Raw genomic sequence first — 24,536 nt, forward strand, 5'->3', positions numbered from 1 at the left:
CGACATTTTTGGTGGGAAGCAATGTTTTCCACTATTCAGCAATTTGTGAAAGCCTGTCCTGTTTGTTCACGACAAAAGGCTTTACATGCAGTTCCTATGGGGTTACTTCAACCTATGACAATTCCTCCTCAACCTTGGCACACAATTAGTTTAGATTTCATTACTGATCTTCCTGATTCTAATGGTTACACTACGGTTCTTGTGGTGGTTGATTTACTTTCTAAAATGGGACATTTTATTCCATTGCATAAGATTCCAACTGCTGTGGAATTTAGTACTGTGTTTTTATTAAATATTGTCAAACTTCATGGGCTTCCCTCCAAGATTATTTCTGATAGAGGTCCTCAGTTTATATCAAAATTCTGGTCACAGCTTAGTAAACAACTTGGAATTGAGTTAGCCTTGTCGTCGTCTTTTCATCCTCAGACTGATGGTCAAACTGAAAGGGTTAATCAACATATCGAACAAGGTTTACGGTGTTTATTAACTACTTCTTTGAGTCATTGGGATGAAGTTTTACCCTGGGCAGAGTTTTCTTACAATAACACCACACATTCAGCTTTGGGTTGTTCTCCTTTTTACTTCCTTACTGGTCAACATCCTAGATCACTTCCTGTTCTTTTACCTGAGAAACATCAAGTTATGCCTGCAGTTTCTGATAGATTGACATCTTTGATGGATATTCAGGAACGGGCAAGGAAGCAGTGGATTAAAAGTAAGATAACTATGAAACGTACTGCTGATTCACATCGTAAACTTTCCCCTCTGTACAAGGAGGGTCAATTTGTTTGGTTGTCCACAAGAAACATTCAATTAGAGGGTCCAAGGAAGTTGAAACCTAGGTTTTTGGGTCCTTTTCAGATTAAGAAAATTTTAAATCCTGTTTCTGTGAAATTGGTCTTGCCTGATGAGTACAAAATTCATCCTGTTTTTCATGTATCTCTTTTGAAGCCTTTTGAACCTACCACTCGACCTGATAACCCTCCACCACCTGTTGTCATTGGGGATCACATTGAATATGAGGTTAAATCTATTTTAGATTCTAAAAGAGTTCGGGGTGTTTTGTTTTACTTGATTGATTGGAAGGGTTATGATTCTTCTGAGCGTTCTTGGGAACCTGAAAGAAATGTTCATGCCCCTAGACTTGTTAGGTCCTTTCATGCTTTGCATCCTGACAAACCTCGGCCTGTAAGACGACCTTTGGGGGGAGGAACTGTTAGGGGTGCTACCGGTCGTCTTGACTGAATTCAGTTTTCAGCAGATTAGAGTTAGTATTTTTAGTTGGGTAGGTTTAGTTTAGGAGCTCGTGAGAAATGTAAGAACCTTTGTTTTGGGTTAATGATAATTGTTTTTGACAATGCTTGTTTTTTCCGTGGTTTTACATGTAGGGGTTAACAAGAGTGTGCGCTCCTTAGTGGGACAGGAATTCTAGATTGTGCGCTCCCTTTGGAGACAGGCTCGCGCTAGTCCTCGTGCCCTGTGTCATTTATTGTTTGGGCTCGCGCTAGTTCACGTGGCAGAAGCTATAAATAGAAGCTTCTGCCAACGGTATTCTGCTTTGTCTCTCGTTGTGTCTAATGAGAGCTTCTGACTCCGTCGGGTTTGTCATGGCCTTCCGAGTTTCTTGTTCATCTCTGTAATCAGAGAGCTCCCTCGAGTATTCCTAAACCCTCTGCTCTTTGCCGCGTCCTGAGAGGCGGTTTTTCCCTTTCCTTGAAGCGAAGCCTTTCAGGCGCCGGGGAGCTGATTCCTTCGTTTCCCCTCTGAGTCAGCTGGGCGGTTGAATTCCTTCCGCGCTAGCAGCAACCCGTGAGTCAGTTTCCCTCTCTTTGACGTGAAGCCTTTCAGACGTCGAAGAGCCGTCCCCTTCACCTCTTTGCATGGCAGCCTGGAGGTTCGTTTACAAGAAGAAATCTTGCAGCTGCCAGTTCGAGGCTCCAGTCCGCCGCGGCTGAACATACGGGGACAGTAAGATTTTCTTGACAAACATTGGAACTGTAAATTCAGCGCTCCTGTCAAAAACCTTTTTAAGTAGAGAGCGCTTTAGAGAAACAGTCGTGGGACAATTAAACAAGCCTTTATAAAGGCAAATGACTGGAAAGTGAAACTTACATTTATTCACATTAAAGAACCTACACAGTCATCTGCTGAGGGTTCAAAGTCAGCCTTAGACTTAAGAAAACAAGCCTTGGTAAAGGCAAAAGCTTTAAGTGGTTTATATATATATATATATATATATTGTAGATGTCTGTGTGATTTGAAAATTGTCTTGAGTGAGGAAAAATTAGATTTATGTTAAAAAGAAGCCAGTTGAAGCAGTAGCATTTACCCAACAGCAGTGTTGTTTAGTGGTAGGCTGTTATCTTTTGTCTTCCTACTGCAGAGTTACTTGAACAGAAGAAATACCAAGTCTCAGGTACGCTTGCATGAAGAATTCAAGTTGTTGTTAAATAATCTTACTAACTGAATTAACCCGTCAACTCAGTTAATTGATCAAGTGTTACTGACCTTGGAACATTTATTTAAAGGTGTCAAGAGACTGAGGTTGAGTCAAACTGCTTCAGTAAAGTGTAAACAAGGGCCAATTACACTGATGGTTAGTAAGTAGAGATGTTTAATAAAATTCAGTGACATGAAGCAAGCAGTAGGGTAATTGTATTTTATATTGTTAATTTGGCACTACAGAATTGCTTGTGACCAGTGTTGTGCATTGAATAAGAAATGACCTTCGGCCTGGAACACTTTCAAGAGAGAAACAACAACAGAAGATCTTGTTTGTTTATTTGTTGTTAGTCTCTCGGTCCACTTCCCCTTTCCCCTAGAGAGAAGTTAGCTCAGTCAGTGTTGAATTCCTGATTGTGTTGATTGATCTTTGAGGGAGTTGGGAGTTTGCAGCTCAAGAGGAAAAAAGTCGGAAGACTCTCTGAGGATCCCTCAACAGAAAGTGTAAGAGAGAAAATGAAAAAAATATAAGGCTGTGAAACAAAGAAAGAGAGAAGAAGAATACTAAAGCAGAGGCACATGAAGAATGTGAGTGGCTGTAAAGAGTAAAAGGAAAGAGAAAAAATGATGTACAAATAAAAGGTAATAACGGAACTAGATTTAAATAACACTGGTAAGGGAGAGAGAGAAAAAAGTAGTGTGCATAACTAAAGAGGGATGAAATAAGATGGATAAAATCAACTCAAGTTAAAACATGTGGATTGACAGAGAGAAAAAACTGAAAGAAGAAAAGAAGAAGTAACAGAAAGGGAATAATTGAAGCAGCAAAGAAATGTAAATAACGTAGTGTGCTTGAACTTCAGGGAGAAAGCATGATGAACAAGTAGTGAAAGACTGAAGAGACAGAGACAATTACAGTAAGAGAGACGGACTGAGTGAACGGGAGTGAGGAACTGTGAGAACAGAGGGACTGAGAAAAGGAGTGGAAGGAGTGCAGTAAGTAAATCATCCACACAACACAACAGCTACCCTACCTCAAAGTACTCTAAAATATTATTTTACTGTTTCTCTTGGTTTTCCCCTTGTTACGCTCCCCGGTGCGCTACCCATAGTATAAGTAAAGAGGGGTGAAAGAGGGAGAAATATTGAATTAGGATAACACATGGGGAGTGACAAAGAGAGAGGAAAAAGAGAGTAAAGGAAACAGTACCTGAATGGGCTTGAGTACAACAGCAAAAAAAGATAAGTAATGCAGTGTGTGTGACTTACAGGGAGTCAGTGGGTGTAGGTCGGAGTGTGGGTGTGTAAGGTGTGTCTGTGGGTGTGGTTGTGTGGAGTGTTTTGGTGTGGGTAGAGATGAGGGTGTGTGAAATATGTGTGAGAAGTGTATGAGTGTGGGGTGTATATGTGTTCGATGTATGTGTGTGTATGGAATGTGTGTGTGTTTTTGAGGAGTGTGTGTGGGAGTTTTTTTTTGTGTATATGAGGTGTGTGTGTGGTGTGTGTGTGGGGTGTATGTTACAGGTGTGTGTATGTGTTGGGAGGGGGATGAGGTATATATGTAGGAGTAAGGTAAATAATTAAGAAAAAGAGAGTGAGTGAAGAAGCAAAGGAAGGGAACAGAGGGTAAGTGAAGTAAAGAATAGGGATCAAAAGAAGTTGAATATGAGAGGGTAAATAGGGAAAGGGGAGTAAACATAGAGAATAAGAATAAGTGAGAGAAGCAGAGTAAAAACACAGGAGTGAGGTAGATTGAGAAAATGTTAGTGACCTTAAAGCAAAGGGTGATAACAAACTACATTTTCTTTGTCATACTTACCATATAATAAATGTAACTTTAATTTTTTTTACTACAATTGGTATCTGTAAAAGAGAGAAGACAAAAGAAGTTATAATTAGTAAAATATGTATTTTAAATTAAAAGATACAAATGAAGAGGTTAAACATCATAACACTCTATTTAGAAATAAAGTTAGAGTGAAGAACACAGAAAGGGAAATAAACTAAGGTAGAAGGACAAAAAGAGGGAAAAAGAAATAGAAGGAGAGCAAATTACAAAGAGTAAGGCATATAGATTCACTAAGAAAAAGAGAGAGAAGAACAGAGAAATGAACTAAAGGTAAGAAAGATACTGAAACAATGTGAGTTAGCAAAACAAAATCAGGAAACAGAAGTAAGTAAACAGATAATGACTGAGACAGAAAACAGTCTAATTAAGGATGAATTTAGAAGAATAAGGAATAGAAGATAACTGAGAGTAACTGAAGAACAGTCATAGAGTGAAAGGATGAAGGGAGACAGAATAATATACAACAATTGAAGGAAATGGACTGAGGAAGTTATAAGGTAGACACACTAAGAGAAAAACGGAGTGAGGTGGAGTACAATGAGTGAGAAAAGAAAAAAAGTAAGTGAGCAAAAAAAAGGAAAATGAGGAGAAGACGACTAAAACAGTGGTACTGAGAGAAAATAATTTGGTGATGAAAGTAAAGAAAAGGACATTGAAAGAAAGGAAATGATGGATAGTAACGGAACCGGAGTAAAAGAAATGGGATGAAGAACGACGAGAGAGGAGCAGTGAAGTTGTTGTAAAAGAAGTGATAGAAGGAAGATAAACACAAGTGAAAATAACACAAGTAGAGTGAGGCACTGAGCACAGAGAAGTAGTGAACGAAAAATAGAGAGAAGAGGTTAAAAGTAAGGAGCAAACAAAGATAAGCAAAAGAGAGTGGATGTCAGAGAATGGAAATACAATTTAATTTACACAATCCAAAGTATAGAATAACTTCTACAACAGGTTACATAGTTTATTTTTGCTGTTCTCAGAATATATTGAATTTCACTTAAAGCAGTGAGTTCAAATTACTCATCATATGACAGCGGGAAAAAAAACCACAATCTAAAAGATTGTGTTTTAAAAAAAAACTTATATACTGACAAATGACAAATGAACCTAATCTTTGATTGACTTACTTTTCCTTGAGGCCAAATAGTATATCATGGAGGTCCTTTTCTCGTTGCATAGTATTTTGCTGTTCACCTAGAAATCCATTTCATTGACTTTCTACAAGAAAGCTCCAAGAACATCTGAAATATTTTCAAAATTTTAATATACTCCTTTTGTTCAGTCATGACTCTTTACTCATTCTTGCACCTTTCCATTTGGCCAAATAGTGTCAGATGTATGAGTATATATGAGTACTCCTCCCGTCTTCATAGGCCAATTACCTTTACCTAAATTTTGGCTGTAAAAACACTAGGTATGAATTTATAAAGCCAAAAGGCAAACGTTGTTTGAAATTCAAATGAGTGTCGTTACATTGGGTCCACCCTTTAGAAGTTTTTAAATAGCATGTGTAATGCCCTGATGTTGTAGAAGGACCGTCATGAAAAGTAATAGCTACAGTTGCAAAGGTTCTTCCTGATATCGATAACTGAGAAGCCACGACATTTTTAATAGAAGTTGTCAATTTAGTTCCATCAGGTCTACATCGTTGGAACATTAAAATAACATAGTGACCATAATTTTGTAGAAATAATGTGGACAGTATTGCAGACTTACATTGGGTACACACCATATTGTGATCCGCAGCTTTAACTAGATTATTGAAAGACCCTGATTTGCAGTCTGGTAAAGTTAAATATATAAACCTTTCAGAGTCTATTCTAGTAGTACTTGATGAAGCACAGTTATCACAGTCATGTTGCCATTGATAAGAAAGACCAAATAGATTTTTTATATCTACTCCTTCATCTTGTAATATATATTAAAAATTCCTGACAATCCTGCTGAATATTTTGTGAAAATTGATTTTGACCTGAACATATATCTAGAAGATTTCTAATTTCTGAAACACTTTCTATTTTTGCTCTATCACTACTACATTTGTCTAACACAGAATTCAATAAACAGCACAATGTTTGTTCCCGATTTTCAACAATCTCTCTTTGTAAATTTTGAAGAAAAAAAACAACATTAACTACTACATTAGCATAGCAGTTGACACCAGAACTGTTTTCAAACTGAAATCCAACAACATCTTCAACAGAATCCTTTTTGTTTCTCTTTACAATTACACTTTTATCTACTTTATGCCTTTTTGCTGATACCTCACTGCAATTACTCTCATTTCTTCTTTTTCGGCCTACCACACGTTTTTCAATCAGAGGATATTGAGGCAAATGTGGAGCATACTCTCTTCTTAACCTATTGTATTCTTTTACACAATCTAGATCTGCACAAATCTTTGTTTCATCACACTTAATCAAGTACAATCCTGATAAAGTTCTGACTCGTGATAATGCCACATATGCCATACCCTCTTTAAACACAGAACTTCCAATGTTCACCAAAGCGCTATCTACACTTAAACCTTGAGACTTATGAATTGTCACTGCATATGCCAACAAATAGGAAACTGTTTTCGGCGAACATATAAGTCTTTCACAAGCCAAAATCTAGCTGAACAACGACAAATTTGTTCTATTTCATCAATGTCATTAAATTTAATTTTTAAAATTTCAATTCCATCTCTATTTTTGTAATTCACAAAATCAACAACATAACCCATTGCTCCATTTACCAGACCTCTTTCAACATTTAAATTCCTTCTTAAAATGACACGACAATTCAAACACACATTCAGATTCTTTTCAAAACCAGCAGTTTTAGATATAGTCTTCTCTAATGAATCCAATTTTGATTTCAAATTTTCAGACAAAACAATTGTTGCTCTCATATGCTCTATTTTATCAATAGCTTCCAGTTTCACTATCTCTTCATTTTCTAACTGTAACATTTTGTTGTTGAACATGGAACATTCTTTCAGAGTTGGCAACAAACATATGCCAGATTTCTTCTCGTTAATTTTCTTAAAAATGTTCTCTGGAAGAATATTTTCATGTGGGTACAAATTTGAAATTAATCGTGCATGTAAAGCTTCTTTCCTTTGCTGACTTACTTTTCCGATCCTTACATCTTGTAGAATATTTTTATAATCTTCATCCTTTGCCTGCCGCATATTTTGAAGCAGTTCTGCATATTTAAAGTTTAACCATATATTAACGTTTCCGATGCTCCCTAAACACTTCCTGGTATCTTCATGAGTGAGTATTTTGAACACAGGTTTTCCTTTTACTGGAGTCAACTGCAGAAGATCTCCAAAAACAATAATATGTTTTCCTCCAAATAAGACATCATAGTCGGTTCTAAGAATTTCTTGCATCCTCAAATGCACAAAAGCAAGCATTATATTTGACACCATGCTTACTTCATCAATGATAAGAAGTTTCATTTTCTTCAGGACTCTTGAAACTTCGGAACACGCATCTCCAGATAGCTTGTGATACTCCAATTTGTTATCATGCTCCACTGGCAGCATCAGTAAACGGTGTAAAATAATCCCTTTAATGTTATGTGCTGCCAGCCCAGTTGGAGCGGTAACAACACAAGACAGCGGTGATTCAGTCCTTTTCTGCAGATAAGTTGCAATGGCTTTAATCAGAAAACTTTTTCCAGTTCCTGCTTCTCCACTCACGTACAGTTGGACAGGCTTAATGATGTACATGAGCACTCTCATTTCTCGTGACTGAATCCATGTTCAATCTGTTCGGTGACTTCGTCATATATCTGTTTCTGCTCAAGGTTTAGTTGTTTCACCAAATCTTCTAAGTTAACTTCATCATCTTGAGCTTGTTCCATAGCTCTTTCCACCTCAACCATGGCAGTAGCAGCTTCATTTTGGATAATTGGTCCTCCTAGTGGATCCTGACTCAATGAAGTAGAACTCTGACTGCCTTGAGAACTGTCTCTCGCAATCTCTGCAGCAATTGTGGCTTCTTGCTCTATTTCTTCATTCAACATTTGCAGATAATTTGAAAAAACAGGACATTCTATGGTATCCTTCGTTGCATTAAAGGAGTCTTCATAACAGAGAAAATCTCCAAGAAGTTCCTCTTCTTCACGCCATGGTTTAAACAGTTGCAAAAGAGCCAAATAATCAAATTCTCTTTTATCTGGATTATTACAACTCAATTTGCGATGATTAATCAAATGACCTTTTTTCTGTTTCACTAGACATCCTTCACATCCAATGACTCCATATATTCCATTATTGATATCTTCTCTGATGTTCCTCTTATAAATATATCTTTGCAGAACTTCATATAGACAAGCGTTCTCAAGGTGATGACTTCTATTTGGATAGTATATATCCAACATGTTTGTCTTCAAAATATCTGTACTTTGTGGTTCTTTCTCCGCCAAAAATTTTGTGTTGCAGCAAGACCTAGACTTATCCAAATGATGGTTCTAGATTTGGCATAGAGACTTACTGACGACAATCGATCAGAACATTCATACGCTCCAATTTCTCGATGCGAAAACATCTTCCGACTGTAACTGTATAATTTCTTGCTTAGACTCTTTTCATGTGAAATGTCCTCCCACATTTCCTTTAGTTCTGTCTTTTCTTTTTTTGTGATGTAAGACGTCACATATCGAGCCACAGCAATAGAGTTATCAGCAACGAATTGAATATCCATGTTAGCATTCCACATGGACAAAATCACTAGGTTGTAGTCGTTGATATACTTGGACTCTTCGTCTCTTTTTAAATTGTATGTATTTTTTGGTGATTTCCTCGTCACAGTATGTCGCAGAGAAGACATCAAATTATTTACTCTTCCTTTAGAAATCACTGGTCGTGGAAAGCCGAAACGACATTTTGTGTAGAACTTGTCCTTATTTCTGAATTTTTGACGACAGTACTTTCCACAACGATGGGATTGAAAGCGTAAAACTTGTTGCCTTAAACTGTTTTCTTCCGTAGTTTTCGGAACAGCACATGTTGAATACTCTTCAATGAAGCTCATCACTGTCTCATCCGAATCTGTTCCAAATTTGGGTGCATATTTAATCCACAACAACATATGTATATGAGGAGCACCTCTCGCTTGATACTCCTTTCTCCAAAAGAAATCCAAAACCTCTCCAAGGGGAGGATTTTTTTGTTGGTAATAAAAGACATCATAGCTTCAAATCTATGATTGAAATATCTGCATACATTCACTGGATCCAAAGAACACAGTTCTCCAGGTGTTTTGAATTCTATATTTTGTATATTAGCATTGGCCTCTCGTAGAAATTGAAGTAAGTCCTCCTATGCATACTCGGCACAGCTAAGAGTGAGGAACCATGTAGGGGTTCCTAAGTTTCTTAGAATACATTTCAATTCCCCATGGCGACGGTACCAATACTCATTTGTACCACGCTGACATGCCATGAGATTGATTAGATGAGATTCCAAAATATTATCTTGCAGATTCACTTTCTCCATAAAGTCCCTCGCCGAAACATTTTGCAGATGTGCACCACTTTTCAGTATATGATTTACTGTATAAGAAAGAGCAGACAAGTCACTTTCATACAGTAGATGAAACAAATAGGGAATGCATTGACGAAATCTTGGATCTTCAGCATATAATCTTACAGTTCGATATTCAGATGCTGGAATTTGAAGTGGTCGATCATCATATCGTCCACCTCGACCTGTTGGAAATAGCTGTGGAAAACAACGAGCTTCCAAACTTTTTTCCCATACACTAATGGGACTTCCTTTTGCTGCTTTCATTTGAAACAATTCAATTGCATTCCCCATTACTTCCTTGGAATGCAAAGGATGAACAGTATAATGTTCATATATCTCTTCACTTCTAGACACATCAACTTTTTCAATTTGGCTGACTGAACAATCACTGTCTTCATCTGCAGCTTTTTCCTCTGCTGCAACACATACATCTTTGTAGTACTCATTGTTTTTGACTAAATACGACGTTGCCTTTTTGACTTTTTCTAACATCCACTAAATCTTGCCAGATTTTTTTACTCTTTGTTGGAACCCCATTAACTAGAATAACTAAAGGTTCCTCTTCTACTTTTTCTATACCAATTTTTTTTTAAATCTAGGGGCAAATAAACAACTCTTCCCTTTAATCCTCTCTGCAAATCTGTAGGAGGCAATTTCCCTATCTTAGGCTCCATGCGAACAATTGCCTGAAAAGGATGGACACATTGAATCAAAATAGACTCATATGTATTTAAATCCATCAATTCACGGGGAATGTCTACCAACTCCAGATTATTATGAACAGCTCTAGCAGGCATTCTGTTTTGATTTAATTTATCATAACAATATTTACAAATACGCTGATCAGAACTCAATTCAAAACAATTCTCCACCCACAAATAAGTTGCTAAATCTTTCCACTCATAATGATCCATCTTTTCACTTTTTGCATATAAATCAACTAACCTAGTCTGAATCTTATAATGAGTCCATCGACAACACACACAAGTAAAATTCGGCCTTTCACTTGATTTCACTTTAAACCTGGTAATTTCCTGCTCAAACTTTTCTGTATTTGAAATCTGTACATTGTCTTCCACATTACCTTGAATTGCTGTCTCAATTTCTACACTGTCCTCTTTTTCACCAAAATAACAAATCTCAATTTCTTCACAAATCTTCTTCACATCTAATTCAGTTCCATGCAAAAGAGCCCTACTTAATTGTTTAAGCTTAAGTGCTGGACTTTTTGCATAATACAACATTCTCACTAATTTCCTCATTTTGGTATGATGCACTGCTAACATCCTAAAATGATGAAAAACACTCTGACATACTTTTCTAGAAAGACAAGTCAGTGAATGGCCTGCCAAACCTGTCTTTTCTCTCACTTTGCAAGGATCTAAGTCTTGCAACAACTTCACTTTCTACTTTAGACTTTTCTTACTATATGTACGTAAGAAATTACAAAACAAATCAATTGATTCCTGTCGCACACTACAAATACGACTACACTTCCAAGTGTACACTGGACCCTTATTACGTCTCCTTAAAACTCCATCAGATAACACCTCTTCTGATTCTCTAGGCACAAGTTTCTCTTTTTCAATCGGACAACCATCTTTCACTTCATACGCTCGACCACTGGTGTCAACTGCATGCACTAAATCATTCTCCTGGAAGTAACTCTCCTCATTAAAAAATGGCTCACAACTTGAACTGTGCATCCATTCTCCTGAAAAAACTTTACAAAACTTAGTCCGATTAATTACTCTTTTCCATATACTGTTTGATTTGAAAACATCAATTATCTTGTTAAGTGTCCTAATTCTATTGATTACTAAAATAAATAATTTTTTCTTAACTTCAAAAGCCTGATCAACAGTCTTCTCTACACTTTTATTTTTCTTATAAAAAGCAGCTCTCTGTTTTCCTTTTCTAATGTTTTTTAACAAATTTAAAATCACCCTATTGCGAAACATTCGTTTACGAATGTCTCTAAACTGATTCTGCCTTCTATTCCTATACATATTATTCTCTCCTGCTCCAGTTTTAGGATTCTTTGAAGTTCTCTCCTTCCTATTCAATTTGACTCTCTCATTTTCAATTTTCTACATCCTGTCCATCATTTCTTTGAAAAGTACATATCTTTCGTAAGAAAGACTTAGTTCTCTTACCAGGAGTTTGGTTCCTGTTTTTTGAAGTATTTGTTGTGGAAGAGTGCTGTAATTCCGTTGCTGTTTTTGATTTTTCCCGGTTACGTTGTTTAATTGACCTTTCCCTCGTGGGCATCTTTCCTTATTCTTGAAATAACGATTTCAATCTGTGTTAAAGAAAAAAATAGCACATTATAGACCACTATTACCAAACAACAAAGCAATGACAAAAAGCAAACAATCTATTCAAAATTACAGATCAGGTGAGGATTCTCCAGGGGTGCACAAAAGGTGAGGCCTGTATTGAAGAGTATAGTGGAAGACAGCTCTGTCCACAAGTACAAAGAAGATGAGACCTATGTCTAAGTCCACTGCACTCTTATACACAGGCTTCACCACCTATGCTTCCCGAGAAAGGCCTCCCTCCCACTACAGTCTCAGATCATAAACCTCACCTCCTCTATCCCTCTGGACATGTCTCACCTCATCTGCACAATCTACTTCCTAATTTCAGGTAACGCAGATGACATAATTTATCCTCATTTATAAATCCATGCGTCAGTTTTGCGCTACTGAAGCGTCACTTTTTGTGACGCATTGGCGTCATAAAACATATGCCTTGTTGCACCATATGTAAAAAGTGATGCATATAGGTAAAAGCATAATTTTTTAAACCTTTTGCACCACATTATACCTCTGTCAAGTGTAATGTACAAAGAGGGGTCATTTCTCCACAAAAAGCCTCGTAATAAAGACACAGTTAAATCTATGCGATTTCACTGCGTCACTTTTGCGACACTGTTACATCAAAATCTTGCACCTGCATCACAACAGGGATAAGACTGAGGCAAACGCTTTCACATGGACCTTCAAAATTTTACAAAATACAATTCCTCTATGCAAACAAATTCAATATACTTCCTACACTGAATTAACACAGGTAACATCATTGTAAAGAATCAAATTCACACCTGTGTCTAAGAGTGCAGACAGGAATAGGCTTCATGAAGCCTAATCTACTGCACTCTTAGACACAAGCCTCACCACCTACGCTCCCCAGGAAAGCCCAAACATGTACCTTATTGCACCATATTTAAAAACTGACGCATGTGGTTAGATGCGTCACTTTTTAAACCTCTGCGCCACAATATACTCAAAGATGTAAAAAACATTAATTTCCCCAAAATCGTTTTTGACATCACATTTAGGAAACACAGCACATATCCTATGTACAACCATCTGCCTCACAGCAGAGATAAGACTAAGGCAAAAGCTTTCACATGAAGCTTCACAATTTAACAAAATACAATTCCTCTATGCAAACAAACTCAATATGTTTCCTACACTGAGTTAACACAGGTAACATCATTGTAAAAAGTTAAATTGACACCTGTGTCTAACAGTGCAGTCAGGGATAGGCTTCATAAAGCCTAGTCCACTGCAGTCTTAGACACAAGCCTCACCACCTACGCTCCCCAGGAAAGCCCAAATATGTACCTTTTTGCACCATATTTAAAAAGTGACAAATGTAATTAGATGCGTCACGTTTAAAACCTCTTCGCCACAATATACTCAAATATGTAAAAAAAATTCATTTCCCCAAAATCGTTTTTGACATCACATTTAGGAAAAACAGCACAGATCCTATGTACAACCATCTGCCTCACAGCAGGGATAAGACTAAGGCAAAAGCTTTCACATGAAACTTCACAATTTTACAAATTACAATTCCTCTATGCAAACAAACTCAATATGCTTCCTACACTGATTTAAAACACAGGTAACATCATTGTAAAGAGTCAAATTCACACCTGTGTCTAACAGTGCAGTCAGGGATAGGCTTCATGAAGCCTAGTCCACTGCACTCTTAGACACAAGCCTCACCACCTACGCTCCCCAGGAAAGCCCAAACATGTACCTTTTTGCACCATATTTAAAAAATGACACATGTAATTAGATGCGTCACTTTTTAAACCTCTGCGCCACAATATACTCAAATATGTAAAAAACATTCATTTCCCCAAAATCGTTTTTGACATCACATTTAGGAAACACAGCACAGATCCTATGTACAACCATCTGCCTCGGAGCAGGGATAAGACTAAGGCAAAAGCTTTCACATGAAGATTCACAATTTTACAAATTACAATTCCTCTATGCAAACAAACTCAATATGCTTCCTACACTGAGTTAACACATGTAAAATCATTGTAAAGAGTCAAATTCACACCTGTGTCTAACAGTGCAGTCAGGGATAGGCTTCATGAAGCCTAGTCCACTGCACTCTTAGACACAAGCCTCACCACCTACGCTCCCCAGGACAGCCCAAACATGTACCTTTTTGCACCATATTTAAAAAGAGACACATGTAATTAGATGCGTCACGTTTTAAACCTCTGCGCCACAATATACTCAAATATGTAAAAAACATTCATTTCCCCAAAATCGTTTTTGACATCACATTTAGGAAACACAGCACAGATCCTATGTACAACTATCTGCCTGACAGCAGGGATAAGACTAAGGCAAAAGCTTTCACATGAAGCTTCACAATTTTACAAATTACAATTCCTCTATGCAAACAAACTCAATATGCTTCCTACACTGATTTAAAACACAGGTAACATCATTGTAAAGAGTCAAATTGACACCTGTGTCTAACAGTGCAGTCAGGGATAGGCTTCATGAAGCCTAGTCCACTGCACTCTTAGACACAAGCCTCACCACCTACGCTCCCCAGGAAAGCCCAAACATGTACCTTTTTGCACCATATTTAAAAAGAGACACATGTAATTAGATGCGTCACTTTTTAAACCGCTGCGCCACATTATACTCAAAAATGTAAAAACCAGGGATAAGACTGAGGCAAAAGCTTTCACATGGAGCTTCACAATTTTACAAAATACAATTACTCTATGCAAACAAACTCAATATTCTTCCTACACTGAGTTAAAACACAGGTAACATCATTGTAAAGAGTCAAATATATTTATTTAAACATGCACACATTATTTATTCCTTTTTAAAAATGTAAAATCCATTTATTTTTTCCCAAAATCGTTTTTGACATCACATTTAAAAAACATAACACAGGTCCTATGTAGAAGCATTCCATGTCACTACTAAAACTTCACAATTTTACAGAATACAATTACTCTATGCAGTTAAAACTTTTTACCAAGCATTATCAAAAAGCATGACACAAAGCAACATTAAAAAACCACAATTTGCTTTCAAATCTTCTCCATAGAGTATACAAGTCTCTATGTATATTAAATTAATCATAACTCACCTTTACAAATGCTTTAGGAGATTCAGAACAGTGTCAGATACACACACCAATATTTCTTTAGCAGAGCAAAAGGTATGTTCTCCGGTCACTGCAAACCATAAAGGCACAGAAAACCTCTCATTCTACACACATATTGCTCATGGTAACCAATCAAAACTCTTCCCTCTGTATTTTCAAACCAACACCCTTCCCCCCTCAGCCCTTTCTACCTGTTACCATAGCAACTCCCTCCCTACTGACCTGCCAGGGTTAAAAGGTTATTCTACAATGTTGCAAATCACCTCTGAAAGGATGTTTGACCCTCAAATACACCAGCTTATCTGGTGTAAGGTTTCTTTAAATGACTTTTTTTTAACCATTCAAATTACTTCTTACACAGAACACAACCATGCACCCTAACTTTCAGTTTTCACCTATCTCATTCTACCAATCATTGCTTGTAATTCAAAAGCACTGAAACTCCACAGGTTTTTTTTTGCAAACTTCTATTGTTCCAACTGCCATTTCTTTTCCACACTTCATCTAACTGCACCAGAATCACCTCACTAAGCATGGGTGGATTTTGCGAATTGGCAATCCGCGAAATTGCGTATTTGCGGATTTTTTTTTCCGTGTTCACAAGGATTTCTGCCAGTTCGCGAGGATTTTGTACCAGTTCGCAAACGCGAACTTACTTTTCGGGTAGCAACGGTCGCGAACATGTTGTTTCTACATCTGGTTCATCACAGCACCCTCTGTTTCACCACTGCCACCCTCTGTTTCACCACTGCCACCCTCTGGCTCACCCATGCCACCCTCTGGCTCACCCATGCCACCCTCTAGTTCATCACTGTAGATTATGGGTGGAAAAGCACACCTGCCCTGCCTCAACTGACATAAATGAATTAGGGGCTGATTAATGTGTTACTGAATTTGAACTTCCTGGCTGGAACCTGCTTCCTTATCTGTAATTGCTTTCTCTGAGCCTGCTGTGAGGGTCAGAGCAGGGTCATAGAATAGTTGCAAGTATGCAACTGAACTCTGATGGGGCCCCTCAGGAAGCACTACAGGGAATGGTTACTAATGATAAGATTGAACTTTTGCACCTGCTGAGTGCTTTCAGTTTAGCAAAAATCCAAATATTCAGCAGCATCCACAAAAAGTAATCCTTCCAGGCACTACAGGGAATGGTTACTAATGATAAGATTGAACTTTTGCACCTGCTGAGTGCTTCCAGGTCAAGATCCAAATCAAAGTGACCAGCACATGAAGAAAGCACTGAGAGGAGCCTGCTGGACAGGAACAGGCAGTTGGAGACTGTGGGGCACTTCCTTCCTCCCCCCCCCCAAAATGGACTCCTTGCAAAAAAGCAGTGCAGGTAAATGTCAACCTGAGGAGTTATTCTGATAAAAATCATAATTTTCAAGATTTATGCTGCCTGCTGGTGGATTTCTTGTGCGAAATTGCAAATTTTGCAATCTCGCAATTGCGAGATTGTCGCTGCCCGCCGCATCTACGTTTTCGCAAGTGTTTACTCCCGCGAAATTGTATAGTATTCTAGTTGGCAAGTGCGACCAAGCAAAAAAATCCGCTTCGCACGGATTTACGAATTTTCGGTAAGTTCGCGAGAGTTCGCAGATTGCGAATTTTTCCGATAATCCGCAAAATCCGCGAGCGGAACAGATTTTACGCCCATGCTTACTCCTCACACCATGTATTCTGTCTGGATTATTGGACATAGCTATATCCACTGGGCTCAAAGGTATGCAGCTACCAGAAATTTACACAACCTTGATTTATCAAACGTGAACATAAAATGGATTGGCCACAGAGGATTAAAATGTCACCAATTGATTCCATTGGTGAAAACCTTTTTGCATTTGCCACACCCTGACCTGTTAATTGTGCACTGTGGAGGAAATGACTTGGGCACTTTGACTGGGGTAGGTCTGGAAATGCTTTTAAAGGACACCTTTGATCATTTGATGGCACTTTTTCCACAAACTGCCTTGGTATATTCCAATATATGCCAAAGACAGAAATGGAAGTGGTCCAATCAATTTTGTCCACAATTTGAGAAAGCACGGAAACATGTGAATAAATCTGTTTCTGCTTACATGAGAGACTATGGAATGGGTTCAATATACAATAATAATTTACGTTACAACATGGAAGATATCTACAGGGGAGATGGTGTGCACTTTTCTGATGAGGGGAATAGAATATTCCTCCTGAATTTAAGACTGTGCATTGGTACCTACTTTTAGGTACCTAAATCAGCCACAGAACCCAAAAGCCCTTTTCAGGGCCCCCCTATCTCTGATCACTCCAAATGATTATTTTTTTTAACTTTTTTCACTATTTTTCACCATAGTACGCTCCCCGGTACGTTCCCCGGTGCGCGTACCGGGCGCTCCCCCCGTGAAAATAAAAAATATATATATTTTTTGACCTATATGGGCCTCCTAAGCCCCCCTCAGAAAACCTAGGGGGTCAGGGGGTGTCTACCGTGCCCCCTTATACCCATTCCCAACGTTGTTTATCCTCCATCTTGTGTCTCAATTCTACCGAAACACAAAATGGAGGACTCCCGTTGCGCTGCCGGTACGCGTACCGGGGCGCGCACCGGGAAGCGCTCCTCAAAAAATTTAAAACTTAATTTACATAAAAACCTCTGTAGAGAAGTTCACCAAATAGAGAATAGGCAATACTACATACCAGTCCCTACCATTTTCCCAAATTTGGTGGAATTCCATTGAGCCATTTGGCCTGTAGCCCTGTCTAAATATCCTGAGGTAAATTACATAACAAAAACACATCTGAAGTGTTAGCATTGACAACCAATTAAAATGTTACTTTCATTTTCTATTTTTTTTTCATGACATTTGATTGGTTATGTACATGAATATAAATGAAAAATGAGAGGGAAACACGGCCATTTTCACTACAACTACCTGAGGTACATCTTGGAAGGATTTTTGCATTTTGTCTTCTTCACCTCTCTGTAAAGTAAGTTGATAATTTGTAAGGGGCACTTTAAGTTATTTTTTAAAAACATTTTCTGATAGTTATTTACTGTCCCTCTGCTATAGTTATAGATAGAGATAGGCTCCTCTGTTATATTTATAGATTGACTTAGGCTTCTCTGCTATAATTATGAATTTACTTACGCTTCTTCACAGGCACTTTTTAATATTTCTACTTCCTGCCTGTTACCATACATTGCCCAAAGTTAACTTCACTATTAAAAAATCAAAACTACCTGTCTGAACTTAAACCCAACAGTGCCATATTTCTACAGATTTTTTTATGCAAATTTCAGCACAAAAATGGAAGGATAACAGAACGTTTCCTTTGAAATTGTCCTAGAGATGAACGATGAGGAAATCATTGAACCCATTGACTTGGAATTCATGGATGAATCACGGGACCATGAACTTCTACAATGTGTAAAATCTGTGGATTTGTTAATTCAATATGAGGACGTTTCTGACAGTCAAATGTTGGAAGTTATGGTCAGTCAAAAAGAGGACATTTCGGACAGTCAAATGTTAGAGGTTCTATTAAAATTTGAAAAAGAATCAGAAAAATAAATTGATATATAATAATCAAAAATTGTTCGAGACATTATTCATTATTATATGTAATTCATAAACTAGTACCAAATTGATTATAATATAAAGTCAGACTTATAGTATACTGTGCAACGTATTTGCGTTACATAATAATTTTGCTCATAGTTACTTCCTTTCTCCCACTATATTATCTCCAATGTGTATTTGACATCTCTTTTTCATCTCCTGCCTCCATGTTGTTTCTGCTTCCCTGACAGACTATGGTATAGATTCCATATACCACAATAACTTCTGTTACAACATGCAAATTATCTACAGAGGAGACGGTGTACATTGACCTTAATACTCAGCATTGGTACCTACATGTTGGTACTTAAAACACCCAAACAACACAACAACTCTATCCGGAGATACCCTACCTCTAAGCACTTTAAATTATTATTTTAGTGTTTCACTTAGTTTCCCCATGTGTAGACGTGGGGGAGGTGTGTGTGGGGGATGTGCGGGGGGTGTCTGTGAGGTGTGTATGTGTGTGTGTGTGTGTCTGGGGGGGATGAGGTGTATAGGTGTGTGGGGTATATGGATGTGGGTGGGGATATGGGTATGTAAGGTGTAGACGTGGGGGAGGTGTGTGTGGGGGATGTGCGGGGGGTGTCTGTGAGGTGTGTATGTGTGTGTGTGTGTGTGTGTCTGGGGGGATGAGGTGTATAGGTGTGTGGGGTATATGGATGTGGGTGGGGATATGGGTATGTAAGGTGTGTGTGTGGGTGTGAGTGTGTGGGGTGTTTGAGTGTAGGTGGGAGTGTGGGTGTGTGAGGTGTGTGTAGGGTGTGTGTGGGTGTGGGAGGTATGTGTGTAGGATGTGTATGTATGTGTGAGATGTGTGGATGTGTCTGTGAGTTGTCTGTGTGTGTGGGGGGGGAGATGTGTGTGTGGGATGTGTGGGGGGTGTTTGTGAGATATTTGTGTGTATGTGCATGTGTGTGTGTGTGGTGGAAGGGGGGTGAGGTGTGTGTTTGAGTGTGGGTGTGTGGGATGTGGGTGTGGATGTGTAAGGTGTCGATATGGGGGTGTGGGGTGTTTGAGTGAGGGTGGAGGTGTGCGTGTGTGAAGTGTGTGTGGGGAGTGTGTGGGTGTGGGGTTGTGTGCATGTGGGTGTGTGTGGGACAGACTTGTAGGTACCTAAAACAGCCACAGAACCCAAAAGCTCTTTTCAGAGCTACCCTACCTGTTCTCACTCAAAATGATTATTTTACACTATTATTTTCACTATTTTTCACCTAAGTACGCTCCCTGGTACGCTCCCCGGTGCGCGTACCCACATCAAACCTAGGGGGTCAGGGGGGGTGTACCCTGCCCCCTTTTGCTCATTTCCCCCTTTGATTTTTGCCACCTCTTGTATCTCAATCCTACCGAGACACAAGATGGCGGCCGCTGCTGACTGTTTCAAATGTTTACAGACACCCGAGAACCAATCAGCTTGCCGTGCGCAAGTCGCGTGGCGCACCCGGAGCGCTCCCCGGTACGCGTACCGGGGCGCGCTTACAGATATATAATTTTTTTTAAACCTAAATTACTCAAAATCCACTGGAGCACATATCTTGAGACATAGCAAAGGCACATCGGGCTACCAGTCCCTACAATTTTGCCAAGTTTGGTGCAAATCCATTCAGCCGTTCGAGCTAAAACTGCGACAGACCGCCCTATGGAAATTGACATGGGGAAAACACGTTTTGGGACCCCCCTTGTATCTCAGCCCCCGCTTGACGAATCCCCCCCAAACTTTCAGGGAAGGAGCGGAGAGCCGCGAGGCAAAGTTGCTGAAAAATTCAGCCTGATTGCTCAACCGGCGCCAAAGGTATTCCAAATAGAATGTTGCGATTTTCCTATGGAAATCGATCCTAACTATATATACCTACTGGCGACCGCCAGTAGGTAATATACATACATATATAAACATATATAATCTGCATATCTATATAAATACAGATATAAATGCATGCATACATATACATATATGCATACATATGCATGTTATTTACATGAAAGTTTTGAAAACACTAATAAAAGCAAAGCTAAAAAGCCACCTCATTACAAACAGGATGCCTTTAACTAAAACGAGGGCGAGATCTATTGCATTTTTAATGCTTGTTTACTTTGGTTCCATCAAAAAGGCATTCAGATGTGTCACACATTTGCTATAAATTCTGAATGTTAGCACTCTAGTTGCTCATTAGATCATGGAGTAAAGCTACTGCTCACCAGGGAAGTCTGCTGCTGGTATTCAAAGTGCATGTTTCAGTCTGCATGTCAGAATTTTCTTAATGAAATAGAAGAGGATTTGAGAAGTCACTCAAAATGTGCCCTAATTTTTCTTTCTGAAGCACTAATCATACATTCTATGGCAAAATGAACCCCCTCATTTTGTTCCTTTTTAAATTAAATGTTTTCAGACTTACCACTTCATTCCAATCAAGATGGCTTCTGGTGTGCCATACTTTTGTCATAAGTAAGACTGTTAGCGCTCTAGTTGTTCTTTAGAACACTCTGGGACATTCTGTCATTGGGCTATACTTGGGCTACATCTGGGTGATATTTGGGCTACATTTGGGCTCTTTTGTCTCTGGTGGCCATCTTGGGAGACTGCATGTCAGAATTTTTTAATGAAATAGAAGAGGATTTGAGAAGTCACTCAAAATGTGCCCTAATTTTTCTTTCTGCAGCACTAATCATACTTTCTATGGCAAAATATACCCCCTAATTTTGTTCCTTTTTAAATTAAATGTTTTAAGAGTTACCACTTTATTACAATCAAGATGGCTTCAGGTGTGCCATACTTTTGTCATAAGGAAGACTGTTAGCGCTCTAGTTGTTCGTTAGAACACTCAGGGACATTCTGTCATTGGGCTATAATTGGGCTACATCTGGGTGATATTTGGGCTACATTTGGGCTCCTTTGTCTCTGGTGGCCATCTTGGGAGACTGCATGTCAGAATGTTTTAATGAAATAGAAGAGGATTTGAGAAGTCACTCAAAATGTGCCCTTATTTTTCTTTCTGCAGCACTAATCATACTTTCTATGGCAAAATATACCCCCTCATTTTGTTCCTTTTTAAATTAAACGTTTTAAGAGTTACCACTTTATTCCAATCAAGATGGCTTCAGGTGTGCCATACCTTTGTAATAAGTAGGACTGTTAGCGCTCTAGGTGTTCTTAAGAACACTCTAGGAGGCTGCAGTAGAACACAAAGGAATCAACTGACAGTCTCTGTCCTTGTTGGATGTACATGTTTTACTGAGAATGTCAGACTTCATTCTCACATGACTAAGAAAGATAATGTGAATTTACCAAAAATATGCTTTCAGTTTAGCTTATAGATCCCCTTCCAAACCACTGTGGGAAAAGCATGAGATAATAGTTTTCTTTCAAACATGATTCATGATATCCCAGCAGAAGGCTTTTTCACATGGTAAAATCACCTTAGAACACACCACAATTCCTAAAATGAGTATGGTACCATCAACAAATGATTTATAATGTAACTAAAGTCCTAAAACCCTCTATTAACTACAATGCTTTCTAATGAGGTGCTATCATGTATATTGGTCCCAAGATGGCTGCCAACACTTCTTGGATGAAGTGCTGACAGCCAATCAGATCTCACGATGAGATGTGTGGTTAGGCTCCGCCCAGATATATATGTGTTTTTGAAGTTAATTTTCATAAAAACCACTGGAGCAATTTTCACCAAATATAGCAAAGGCACTTCTGCGTACCAGTCCCTACAATTTTGCCAAGTTTGGTGTAATTCCGTTCAGCGGTTCGGGTTGTAGACTTGTCAGAACGTCCTATGGAAATTAACATGGGGAAAACACGTTTTGGGACCCCCCTTTTTTCTCAGCCCCCACTTCACGAATCCCCCCAAAACTTTCAGGGAAGGAGCGCAGCGGAGCTGGCCAAAACTTTGGAAAATTACATGCAAATTCCTCAACCAGCGCCAAAGTTATTCCCAATAGAATGTTGCGGATTTCCTATGGTAGCTAGGTCCTAACTATATATACCTACTGGCTATCGCCAGTAGGTAATAAGAAATACTTCCTTTGAATTGTGTAGTGGTAGTTAAATACCACTTATTATTAACCATCAAGTTATAACTTATCTTCATCATGCATGCATTTCGTTGTTCTGAACTTTAGATTTATTGGGTAGTAGTGGATCATCAATCATCGTCTTCATTGTTTTGCTTTTGTTGTCTCCATGCGTACTGTTTTTCTTTGTCAAACCTTTCCCCAAACCCCCGTTCCCATCTATTCATCAAACCCTAACCCTCTTCCCCCAGGCTGTGTGATTTTATATTGAGGTGTGATGTTACTACATTAAATCTACAACAACAATTGATCACACGCTTGCTGGGGCAGATGTGGTGAAATCAACACTAATGAAATCAAATGTCAATGAGGCAGTGCGAGGATCTTCTTCTGCTTGCCCACCCAAGCCCACTTTATGTACTAGTGTACAAGGCAATTAATTTCCCAGAGTGACCCAATGAATACATTGAAATAATTGCTGGCATTGTTTGAATATAATTTTACAGCATTTAATTTGACGAATTGGATTGTGTTTTACTGACTCCAACACAACTACAGTTATCTTCTTGTACTTGGCAGTCCCCGACACCATTGATTTCTTTGAGTTCATTTAGCAGTTGCAATATTGTTTGTATTTTTTTGTCAGTCTTATGTACTGTATTTTTCTACTTCTCCCACATTCTCTCTCAGGCAAATGACTGTCTCTTTGTTTTTGTTTGCCAATGCTAGTGCCAGTGTCTAGTCAAATACTACCATCACACAACCACGGCATATTCTCCGTTGTCTTGGAAAACCATGCAGCCCTTGCGGTGCCAAACTTAATCATCATCAATCACAGGTAAGAAGAGATTTTTGCTGGGAGGTATAATGGAGGAGAGGCTGGTAGTACTAATAGGACAAATATAACTCAGTGAGGGGTACCGCATCTATCTGTTTGCATGTTACACATGTGGTCAATTAATAAATTATTTCAATCAACACTGGTTGCTGCCCTGCATCTAGAGTAAACCTTGTGACGTACAACAGTAACCCCACCACAAAACAACATCATATGTGTACGTTGAAAATAAATACCATTTATTCATGTACATAAAAAAATATCCTCCTAGTCCTATCCCACCCCTATCCCCACCCTAACCCCAACCAATGTCCAAGTCCAAAGAATGTCCCACAAAAATAACCCCAACACCCAATTCCCACCCACCAACAAAAGTATTAAAAAAGGGGCAAATGAACAGGGTTCATTACAATTGGCGGGCTTTGAGGTGTTTGTCCACTATTATTTTGACGCGCTCCTCTAATTGGTCCTCCAGCTTGGCCACCCGGAGGAGAAGTTGTTGCCGAAATGCATGGCACCTACATTTGCATCCATGCTGTGGGGAGGCGGAAGATGTTAAATGCCGGCGGTGAACGGCTGACTGACCGCGGTGCCGTACTATTGCAGGTGGGGCCTTGCTGGGGCTTGACGCATTGGAAGAGGCTGGTTGTTTTTGGTAACCCTCACACACCAACAGGCCCCTTGGTGTCATGCTTCATCATAGGGGTCCTCGCACCTCTCTACGGGATGCGACGTGCTGCGACCTACGGTTACGTGGGAGCACTTATAACGGCTATGTGTGGTGTAGGTGAGGGCATTTTTTATGTGAGTGCGTGGTGG

At 38.9% G+C, this 24,536-nt stretch overlaps 1 long non-coding RNA gene across 1 annotated transcript in view; it reads left to right on the plus strand.

Annotated features, from left to right (window-relative positions):
• The window catches only part of LOC144785674 (uncharacterized), a 157,506-nt gene extending 133,788 nt beyond the window's left edge, over window positions 1-23,718 (plus strand). Inside the window, exon 7 of the long non-coding RNA XR_013602017.1 lies at window positions 23,609-23,718. This is a non-coding gene — a long non-coding RNA (uncharacterized LOC144785674). The remainder of the gene's footprint in view (window positions 1-23,608) is intronic.
• Window positions 23,719-24,536: the final 818 nt, after the last annotated feature.

Source organism: Lissotriton helveticus, chromosome 10 (genome assembly GCF_964261635.1).
Source record: "Lissotriton helveticus chromosome 10, aLisHel1.1, whole genome shotgun sequence".
In the NCBI taxonomy this organism is placed as follows: Eukaryota; Metazoa; Chordata; class Amphibia; order Caudata; family Salamandridae; genus Lissotriton; species Lissotriton helveticus.